General features: G+C 37.4%; 1 pseudogene; it reads right to left on the reverse strand.

The window, feature by feature from the left end:
- Window positions 1-2,002: 2,002 nt before the first annotated feature.
- Window positions 2,003-10,563, reverse strand: LOC117989997 (venom protease-like; annotated as a pseudogene).
- Window positions 10,564-12,246: the final 1,683 nt, after the last annotated feature.

Here is a 12,246-nt window from a genome sequence, read left to right on the forward strand (position 1 = left end):
CATGTCGCCGCCTTAAACATAACTACGTAAACACGTTAACACATTTACGCTCAATACTGTGCAATGTGCAAACTGAATTAAGCCGTAGGATTAGCACGTTAAAGTCACAAATTCGTCGCATCGTTTGCTTACCTCACACATCGTTGTATACGTTCGCTTACCGACACAAATCACTTATCTTTGTGCTGGCGACGTCCGCGTCCTCAGTACGGCGTCAAAGACACGCGTATACAGCATTTCTAGTGCCTTGTTAGTTTTTAGCATTTCTGTGATCTATACTCTTCAGACTCGTTGGTCATGAGGTACCTACCGAGTTCTAATCCTGGGTCAAAAAAACTTTCAGTTTTTATATCTATAACCCACATTTAGCTTAATGTTGTTAGTTTATATTAAGTAATTGTTAGTTAGCTGTTAAGTATTAAGTATAACAATAAATTAATGTTACGTGTAGGTACCTATCGACTGTCGACGGCACTGGTGTACGGAAAAACTTATTTAAAGTTTATGAATGCACCAAACTTGTTGTAACCTGCAAATATTCTTCTTTAATAAATAAATAAATACAAATACAAAAAAAAAAAAATTCTCGACTGCGGCACAGAGTTATAAATTGAGCGGTGTTACATCTCTGTACCTCGGAAAGCACGTAAAACTACTGATTCTGCGTCTGATCTCTCTCTCTAGATAGTATCGGATTGCCGTCCCATCGGAATGAAAGAAAGAAAGAAATAAAGAACATACGTTTATTTAACAAACTGTGCCACACATTACATCTTAAAACTAAGTGCTGGTTATTATACTGGAATGAGAGAGTAAGGGATTAGAGAATAAAGGATTGACAGCTGCGGCCGGAATTCAGAACGTTATACCCAAAAACCTAGCCGCAAGAATTAACACTCAAAGAGCATTCCCAGCCATAAATAGTTTTGGTCTTACTGACGTTTCCTACAAAAAATGTACCTCTATAATGTATATAACTCAATGGGCCAAAGCATCACTTCTATTTGAAAAATGAGATCTAATTTCTGACGTCTTCTCTAGGGGTTGCGGTGTGCACTGAGGCTTATAATTAGGAGGTCCCGGGGTTGATTACCGGCTGCGTCAATTCGGAAATTTATGATTTCTAAACGGGCTAGTTCTTTGCGTCTGATCTATAATCATCAACCGATAGACGTCCACTGCTAATATACATAGGTCTCTTGTAGAGACTTCCACATGCCACGGTCTTGCGCCGCCTGAATCCAGCGGCTCCCTGCGACTCGTCTGATTACCGGTTGCGTCAATTCGGAAATTTATAATTTCTAAACGGGCTCGTTCTTTGCGTCTGATCTATCATCATCAACCGATAGACGTCCACTGCTGGACATAGGTCTCTTGTAGGGACTTCCACACGCCACGGTCTTGCGCCGCCTGAATCCAGCGACTCCCTGCGACTCGTCTGATGTCCCCCGTCTGATGTATAGAAGGCAGCTAGTAGCTACCACCAAACCTTGGCATTCTGAATAAATATCGTACATCGACCTTTAGAATGAGATTTCGGCTTTGTAGAGCGTTGTCTCTGTCACTCATACCTATGTGACGTTTTCTCGATCTTAACGATAGAGACAACTCTCTACAAAACCGCTATCTCTTTCTAAAGGTCGATGTACAATATTTTTTGCCGCGTTCTACCACGATTTGCTGGAAGGGAACACTTTTTTATTCTAAAAGAAAATGTCAATTTATTTCTTCTACGATGATCATTTATTTGCTTATTTGATAAAATATAACACAGTTAAACTATCAATATGAATCTTTTTAATTTAATACTAATTTGTTTAATTAAATAAATTAAGTAAGTAATCTCAATAGTACTTTGTTAATCATTAAATATTATAAAGGATAGGTAGGTAGGTACTTATAAAATATAAATATTAGGTAGTACAGTCTTTAACTTCACAGGAAGCAGGATCTCATATTTAGTGTGTTAAATTACGAATAATAATAATAAATCATTTGACAAAATTATGAAGAACTAGATGATGCACGCGACTTCGTCCGCGTAGATTTAGATTATTGAAAATCCCGTGGGAATTTTTTTATTTTTCGGGATAAAAAGTAGCCTATGCCTTTCCCCGAGAAGCAACCAAATTTCGTTAAAATCGAATGAGCGGATGGGCCGTGAAAGGCTAGCAGACAGACAGGCAGACAGACACACTTTCGCATTTATAATATTAGTATGGAAGTATGGATGTATTTTGTATTCGGATTTCCTCTTTTGTAGTTGTTGTCTTATCTTTTCTAACTTATTATTAAGTTATCCCGACGTTTCTGTTACTTGGGGCAATATATTGCTGGTGCTCAAGTGGTGGAGGCACCGCCCGGTGTAACCTTCATGCTGGAGCTTGGTTGATGCTTGGAGTTTCTCGACGTGATCAAATCAAAAACAAGGAGATCCGTTGGCGAACCAGAGTAACAAACATTGCTCAGCGGCGGGGTGATTCCGTAAACGTTGCAGTAGCGACAGCAGTAGCAATGCGACAGTTCATTTTCTGTCTCCCATTTCTTATTTAGCTTTGTGGCTATTGCTGTCTCTCTCTAGCCGCTGTCACGTGTGACGTTTGACAGCAATGATCGCGAGATTTACGCCTGTCGCAAGCCTGACGCGAGATACGTAATCACCCCGCGGGTTGGGAAGCTAGAGAGGGAAGGTCAAGGAATATAGTTAATAAAACCGACAGACATTGGGGTCCCATGATGCTAGAATGGCAACCTCGCACCGGAAAACAGCGATGGATGACTCCCACTAGGTGGACAGACCACATCACACGAGTCGTAAGGAGCCGTTGCAATCAGGCGGAGTAGGTAAGACCGTGGCGTCTGAAAGTCCCACCAATATCCAGTAGTGGACGTCTATCGGTTGACGATGATGATTATGATATGTGACAAGTCTTGATATGTGGCATAGCTTCGTTAGTACTTAAATGTTTTTCCTTTCCTTCTTTTCATACGGCCAAACAGTATATTCAATCCAATCTATAATATTATAATAAGAAATATCTACATAAACCCCTGGGGCATTCGCCACTGCACAGTCAGTTAGTCCGAACGATGTGACTGACAAAATTCTGTGAATGGTGCCTTCTGAAGTGGTATTGACTAGTGCGTATTGCAACGGGCCGCCGGAATCACCCTGGAATAGAAAAGTATATCTAAATGTATAAAAGGAAAAGGTGACTGACTGACTGACTTGCTGTCTGACTGACTGGCTGACTGACTGATCTATCAACGCACAGCTCAAACTACTGGACAGATCGGGCTGAAATTTGGCATGCAGATATGACGAAGGCATCCGCTACGAAAGGATTTTTGAAAATTCAAACCCTGAGGGGGTGAAATAGGGGTTAGAAATTTGTGTAGTCCACGGGGACGAAGTCGCGAGCATAAGCTAGTTCAGCTATACTTTTACGAATTACTTTATCCACAACTAGCTTATGCCCGCGACTGCGTCAAAAAGGTCTGTAAGGCTAAGTCCTTCCGACCTCATTTTGGCTACGGCGGCCAATCTACATGAACTTAGCCAATAGCGCGGGAGATGTTATAGTGCACAAGTGTGTGCACAAACACAGGTCCACTCTCTCACAGCACGATAGAAATACAACACGACCGGAGAGAGATCAGGCGCAGGACCGATGGCTTTACGTGCTCTCCGAGGCACGGGCACGGGGTACAACACCGCCAACTTCCTAACTCTAGGCTAGTAGGTAAAGAGAATTTCTCAACAGAAAAATCCAATTATAGTACTTAACTATTTTTTGGCCCGGCCCGGGAATCGAACCTACTAGACCAGGGGTCGGCAACCTTTTGAGACGGAAGAGCCAAAAGTTACAATTTACAAAATTTCACAGTTTTTAACGAGCCACTAAGAGTTTTCGTTTCAATATAGTAGATATAATGCATATATATATTTCATATTTAGTTAAAAATTAACTACATTTAATGTGTTTCCACAAAATGACCCAAAGATTCTTCATCACTCAATTAAGGATTGATTGTACGATTTTAAGGGTTTTTGTAGTAAATATAATTAAATTGTATGGAACTGGAGAGCCGCAGCTTTACATCAAAAGAGTCGCATGTGGCTCACGAGCCGCAGGTTGCCGACCACTGCACTAGTGACTAGACCAACGAGGGCTACGATGCAGTGGGTAAGTAAGTCACTACCCCTATTACAAATGCGAAAGTGTGTTTGTTTTGTTGGTTTATTGGTTTGTTGGTTTGTCCTTCAACCACGTCGCAACGGAGCAATGGATTGACGTGATTTTTTGCATGGGTATAGTCCACCAGGGGCTACTACATATAGGCTACTTTTTAGCCCTCGAAAATTAAAGAGTTCCCCGGAATTTTTAAAAAACCTAAATCCACGCGGACGAAGTCGCGGGCATCAGCTAGTGAGTATATAATTCTTAAAATATAGACCCTCACCTGGCAAGTGTCTGAGTTTCCATCCACTTCACCAGCGCACATTTGATGCGGTGCTATCCCCATCCATAATCTATATCTAAATCTATTTAGGAGAAAGTTGCACGTATCTTTGTCAAAAACGTGAACCTCTCCAGATCTAAGTACTTTTGAAGGAGCGTAGCCTCTTTTTCTTGCTATAAAAATGAAAGGTTGTTATCTAAATCTATATATATAAAAGGAAAAGGTGACTGACTGACTGACTGACTGAATGACTGACTGACTGACTGACTGACTGATCTATCAACGCACAGCTCAAACTACTGGACGGATCGGGCTGAAATTTGGCATGCAGATAGCTATTATGACGTAGGCATCCGCTAAGAAAGGATTTTTGAAAATTCAACTCCTAACGGGGTGAAATAGAGTTTTGAAATTTTGTAGTCCACGCGGACGAAGTCGCGAGCATAAGCTAGTATTATATAAAAGGAAAAGGTGACTGACTGACTGATCTATCAACGCACAGCTCAAACTACTGGACGGATCGCGTTGAAATTCGGCATGTAGATAGCTATTATGACGTAGGCTTCCGCTAAGAAAGGATTTTTCAAAATGCAACCCCTTAAGGGGTAAAATAGGGGTTTGAATTTTGTAAAGAAGTGTGTGTAAAGAAGTTTTGTAGTAAATATTTTTGCAATTAGCTGTATGACATATTTAATAAAGATCAACCCTAAGGGTGTAAAATAGGGGTTTAAAATTTGTGTAGTCCACGCGGACGAAGTCGTGGGCATAAGCTAGTCTAAATATATAAAAGGAAAAGGTGACTGACTGACTGACTGATTTATCAACGCACAGCTCAAAGTACTGGATGGATTGGACTGAAACTTGGCATGCAGATAGCTATTATGACGTAGACATCCGCTAAGAAAGGATTTTTGAAAATTCAACCCCTAAGGGGGTGAAATAGGGGTTGAAATTTGTGTAGTCCACGCGGACGAAGTCGCGAGAATATATATAAATATATATATATATATATATATATACAGAAAAAGAGCCAGCGCGTGCCAGACCTTTATTATTTTATAAAATCTGAAAGTTTATCTTTATTATTTATTAAGATATTTGTTTGGATCATGCTAGTTTTGGGAAATAACAGGTAATAAAGGTGTAAAAAATCTTAGATACCTACTTCAATGTACAAAATCTAATTTTTTATATTTTCTTCAGAATAGTATTAGAAATTACGTCATGCATTGCCAGACACTTAGTATCATACCAACCCCCTGCCAGAAACCCTTAAAGTTTAAAAGTTTCAAATCCAAACAAATGTTCCTCCCAGTGTTGGGGACAGTACGCAGAGAAACTTTCAGCTTTTATAAAATAACGAAGGTCTGGCACGCGCTGGCTCTCTCTCCATAACGTTCTAGCGTATTGTCGGTTTGGTATAAACACAAAGTTGAATATTACTTACTCAAACTTATTATTATTATTATTATAAAGTTAGTGTATGGAAAAACAGTAAATTGTATAACGCTTGCTCAACAGACGCGCGATGTAAACGCGCGTTAATAATTGAAAATACTTAACACATAGGTATTATGCGTACAAAATGACTTCTCACGCGCCATTTTAACTTCAATTTTCATGTCAAAAGTACGATTTTAGGCCTTATTTTTAAGGTCAACCGTACTTTTGACATGACAGTTGACACATAGAATTAAAATGGCGCGTGAAAATTCATTTTGTACGGACTTTAACAAATAAAAATATATACCTGTGACGGATCCCCATCCAGTTGCTGTCAGTGTTTTTTTTACCTGAACTAAGGTAATGACGCCTGCTTGGTAGGCAGGCAGGTTGAATAAATTTTGAAAAAGGAACTTTTTTTTCTAACTCCACTAATGCTATATCGAAAAAGCGATGCAGAGGCACATAATTTGGATGACACCTCAATTTACTAATGATGACATCTTTCGGTATTTCATGGGGAGATTGCTGAAATAAAATGTTTGTCTATTAAAGGCATTGACTATAATAGTAAATAAAGAGCTCACAAACGAACTCACATCGCTCAAGTAGCCTGGTTTGCACACATATACCTACACATGTATGTTTCTTATTACGAAAAAAGTTTTATAATATCAACAACTTCAGTTATTTATAAACCCTAACACTTGAACATAAAGTTTAATAACGATTGCAAAAATTATTTATATTTAAGACCTTTTGTCATCGACAATAAACTTAAAATATTCGAATTTTTCAAATGACAACAAAAATATTTATTCTAAAATAAAACTTAGCAGCTAAGAGCAATAAGTCTAAAAATTTGACTAATTTGACAATTTGACATACCTAAGCTTTTTGGCTGATATTTATTTTTTCGGGCCGCATTTGAAGCACTTATTTCATTTCTTGAGCATTTGATTTCAATGAATAAAGGGCTTTGAAGATTCTGGCCTACCTAGTAGTCCGCCATTTTTTTGTGTTCCAAAATAGCGACCACGCATAAAAACTGTATTAATCAATAGCTGGCATTAATACAAACAAGTATTGTATGAGACTAAATCTTCCAAAGTGTCACGTTTCTGACATATAAGCTATCAAAGTTGTACTGGTGGAGTCATCAGTACAACAGTCTAGCCATCAGTACAATTTGTTATAGTTTGCATTTTGGAAACGTGACTCTTTGGAAAATTTTGTCTCATAAAATCATAATAGGTACCTACTTGTTGTATTGATGTCAGCTATTGATTGATGTAGGTTTTATACGTGGCCGCTATCCATACTAATATTAATTCGATAATGTGTCTGTCTGTCTGCTAGCATTTCACGGCCTATACGTTCAACTGATTTTGACGAAATTTGGTACAGATATAGCTTGCATCCCGAGGAAGGATATAGGCTTTTATTCCGGAAAATCAAAGAGTTCCTCCGGGATTTTTAAAAACCTAAATCCACGCGGACGAAGTCGCGGGCATTATCTAGTTTTGAAATAAAAGCAAATGGCGAACAGGTAGGTAAGGCAGGCTCCCTATTAAATTTTCAAGGGATTTCACGTGGATAATGTCGCGAGCATCATCTAGTCTAGTTGTACTAGTATGTTGAAGATTTTCTTCAATACTTACTTCCAGATATCTGGACCCAAGTCTGACGAGATATGGTTCATGTTGGACAAGATCTCGACGAGTGCTATACGTACAATGGGCTGCGGTCAGCATAAAACGGTCACTTATTAAACTAGCACCGCAGAGGAACACCAGTTTCTTTGTTTCTTCGGCCGCGGACCACCAGCCTAATGCACCCTAAAATATTATTAAACATTTTATTTGACCGTAGTACGGAACCCTCGGTGCGCGAGCCTGATTCACACTTGGCCGGTTATTTTTCCGTGAGAAAAATCTATCTTGGACACCACTGGGTACGGGGGAACCAAGTGGTTATGTCGGACTCCTATCGACTAAAAACCTCTAGGGTGAAAATTATCATAAATACGTACAATATACATGATATTAATATTATGATACAAAAAAAACAAACCATGTGTGGATATTCTGCCTCTTTGACAACTTTTCCGTTTATGATGGTTACATCTTTTGAATCTGTATCTGTAAATAACAAAATACGCTTTTTAAAGATCCCTGTTTACATGTGTACATGTACACGTTCGCCATTTTTCAAAATAGCGATTTATTCCATTCTAATACCAACAACTAATACCACTGTTATTCGTTTGAACTCATTGGGCCACGCATAAAACTTATATTAATTAAAAATAGCTGGCATCAATACCTATCTGAAACAAGTATTAAATGAGACAAAATCTTTCATTTGTATTGATGTCAGCTATTCATTAATACAGGTTTTATGCGTGGCCGATATATTGGAAAATAAAAAAAAAATTGGGGAACCCCACTTTTTTGGATGTAACATAATATTTTGTCGGATCAATTTTATCCGTAGGTATAAAATGTAGCGTATGTCACCCGGATCATAATAACAAATCGATTGACACCTCATTTATTATAATCGGTCCAGTAGTTTAGCCGCTACAGTGGAACACACAAAATAGTTACAAACATACATACATTCACACATAGACTGCTAAAATCATAACTCTTCTCTTTAGCTTTACCGTAGTCGGGTAAAAAAGACATGGCTGACAACTAGGTAGGCCAAATCTTCAAAGCCCTTAGAATCCATTCTAAGTGAGGCCCCATACTCTTTTTATTCGATTACAAGTTAGTCCTTGCCTGCAATCTCATCTGGTAGTAAGTGACGATCAGTCTAGCCGAATAGGAGGCAAAGATACCACAAAGCTTTCGGCACTATTTTATTGTCTTTACATACCTATTTAAAATGCTGTATTATTATGTATTATTTAACTTACGATCGAAGTTATTGTTTTCTTGTCTCTTCAACATTTCGTAAACATATTCCATGCATTCTAAAATAGAAAGAGAAAAGTGTTAACACGATATTGAGATATTTTGAAATATTGTACGTACTTACGTGTTTTATGATTTATGAGTTATCGATCAAAAGTGTTTGGTGATATAATTTTTGATTTTTAATTATAAAGTACATAAAATATCAAAATACATATACATATTAAAACTAGATGATGCCCTCGTCCGCGTGCAAGTCCCTTGAGACCTATGTCCAGCAGTGGACGTCTATCGGCGGACGACACTGACGATTATATTATTATACACTAATTTCATTCTGTACCCGTAGTATAAGATTTTACGTCTCACCAAACGTTGCTAGAATTCGAGAATCGAAACACAATAACATCAAAGTAAAATGGACCTAAAGAGTCTTGAATTGAAGTCAAAAATTCAATGCCACTGATTTTAATTTCTCAACGTTTCCGCATGGAGCGCTGGCTGTAGAAGTGTAGACAAAACTTGAGCTTTAAAACAAGGCATTTAAGATCCAGTTTACTGTAACGCGGAAGTATTTCGACTCTCGAATTTGGTTTGGTTTGGTGAGACGTAAAATCGTGTACTACGGGTACTGTACACTTACTTTTTTCGCTGACTCTCCGGGTGAAATAGACAGGAAAGTCAGGTAAGTGACGAATAACACTTGTAGGTAAATCTATAGTTTCTTGTGAAGTTTCTAGTATCTGATCATTCCGGTCCGGTGTAAACATACTTTGGTTGATAATCCTCTGTGAAATAGATGTAGTTTCTGAAAAACCAATATTAAACTTTGGTTTATTTAACAAACTATAGCTAAGTATGCTTTTCAACTAAGATGAGCTGCTCATCCATCCAATTACTGACTTTGATCAAGGTTGTAATTGACTGATAAGCGCTATTGCAGCCGCAACTATGTCAAAACTACGTATGTTTTTTAAAATATCGTGAGAACTAAGGTTGATTTTTTGCGATAAAAAGTAGCCTATATCCATCTCCGGAATGCAAGTTTTCTTTGTACCAAATTTCGTTATAATATTTTATTAACGGATATGCCGTGAAAAGACAGACAAGACAGACACATTTTCGCATTTATAATTATTAGGTAGGTACCTACCTACAGATTTATATAGAACTAGCTTATGCTCGCGACTTCGTCCGCGTGGACTACACAAATTTCAAATCCTTATTTCACCCCCTTAGGGGTTGAATTTTCAAAAATCCTTTCTTACCGCATGCCTACGTCATAACAACTATCTACATGCCATTTTAGCCCGATCCGTCCAGTAGATTGATCTGTGCGTTGATAGATCAGTCAGTCAATCAGTCAGTCACCTTTTCCTTTTATATACTTGTTTAGATTTAAATTAAAATATAGGTAGGTACTTATTTCCAGCTAAAACGTACAAAGTGTATTCACTTTCCGTCATACTTTTAGTTGAAAGCATTAATAATAATATCAAAAGCCAAACATGGCTTCAAAATAAAAAAATCTTGAAGAAGATAGAAATCGACAGGAATAGGAAAATGTTAATTGAATACTTTATTTATTTATTTACTTTACGAATAAATATTACATTTCCGACTCACCCAAAAACGACGTAAGCATGGAGGCCAATAAATATAAATTGTACCACATTTTTTATCACTTTTACTAATTTACTCTTATTTATTTACAGTATCGTAGAATATACTTAGGTATTATCATCGCATAACTTCATAATAATATGAGATGTAATAATATGAGATGACGTGTGAACAAACGAGCGTTGCACGCACTAAAAGTTAAAACACGTTTTATGTTATAAATTATCCGTAAACAGTTTTGAGGAAATTAATTTATTACAGGTCACAACAATATATTTAGGATAAATATTAATAATTAGGATTTTAGTGCGGTTTTTATAAATAAATAATAAATAAATAAATAGTTAATTTCAGATAACTTAAGTTTACGTTAGCTCTAGGAGGTTGGAGCCTTCTTTTAGGAGTAGACAAACAACTCCTGTGTCAGAAGACACGAAGACATAGATAGAGTGATTAAAGAGGAAGTTTTATACCTACGTATAGTTTAATATTCTTTTGTGTTGGTTTGTTGAAATATGACAATAATTGTTTAAGGTGTAGAAAGAAATCAAGCCGACTGAAAGCTATCATCGAAAATGTCTTAAGAACTATAACAAAAAAAACACTCCACACCCCTCTACACTGACACCACAATAAATTATAGTATTGCACCCGTGCGAAGCCGGGGCGGATCGCTAGTTATTATTAACAACTAGCTGATGCCCGCAACTTCGTCCGTGAGGTTTTTAAAAATCCCATGGGAACTCTTTGATTTTCCGGGGTAAAAAGTAGTCTATGTCACTCTCCGGGTCTTTAACTATATAATATTATATGCAAAAAATCACGTCAATCCGTTGCTCCTTTGCGACGTGATTGTATAACAAACCAACAAACCAAAAAATCAACAAACCAATAAACCAACAAACCAATAAACCACCATATCAATAAACAAACACACATTCGCATTTATAATAATATGGGTAGTGATAAAATAACACTTGCCACATCCTTTGCTAAAGCAAATAGTATATTTTGTAAGTCTTTAGTTTAATATTCGGTACTTCTCGTAAAATATTACAATAGACGAAGCCTAGAATAATTCCAACATCAATGAGACGAAGGAACTATTTACACATAATGTGCTTAGAAATTCGCGGCATCCCGTGAATTCAGGGAGCGCTCACATCAAAGGAGTCTGCAACTGGCTCAGTTTGAAATATTGTTCAAAATGGACGCCTCTAGAGGACGCTTTTGGAAATTCGCGTCATTTTATGACCGTTTTCAGAGTTGTTGAATAGACGAATTTCCATGCTAAGCCAAATGGTTATTTTTTTATATTTTTCTACTAGATGATGCCGCGACTTCGTCCACGTATTCGGTTAATACCCGATTGCCATCTCGACCTATAGGTCTATACAGATAAGGTAAGAGGAAAAATGTTAAATTATTATCTAAAACTATGTAAGTATTTTACATAATTATAAACAGCTAATTTTAGATGAAGTATAGGTACTAATTAATTTTATTAGGTATGTTTATCTTTTCAAAATAAATACCTGACGTGCTCTGGGTTTGCACGTGCGGTTTTATGTATTTACTAATTATAATTAATAACTACTAGTCTAAAGTGTATACCTAGTAGGTACCTACCCGTGTAGTCCGCGTGGATTAAAGTTTTCAAATTATCCCAGGGAACTCTTCGACTTGTCGGGACAAAAAGTGTCCTCCGTCTATAGCTTGCAAGCTATATTTGTGCTTTTCATCAAGATCAATAGGGCGATTGTCTAAAACCGGCATCAATCATTATTACAATCTC

The sequence above is a fragment of the Maniola hyperantus genome, chromosome 17, assembly GCF_902806685.2.
Source record: "Maniola hyperantus chromosome 17, iAphHyp1.2, whole genome shotgun sequence".
Lineage (NCBI taxonomy): Eukaryota > Metazoa > Arthropoda > Insecta > Lepidoptera > Nymphalidae > Maniola > Maniola hyperantus.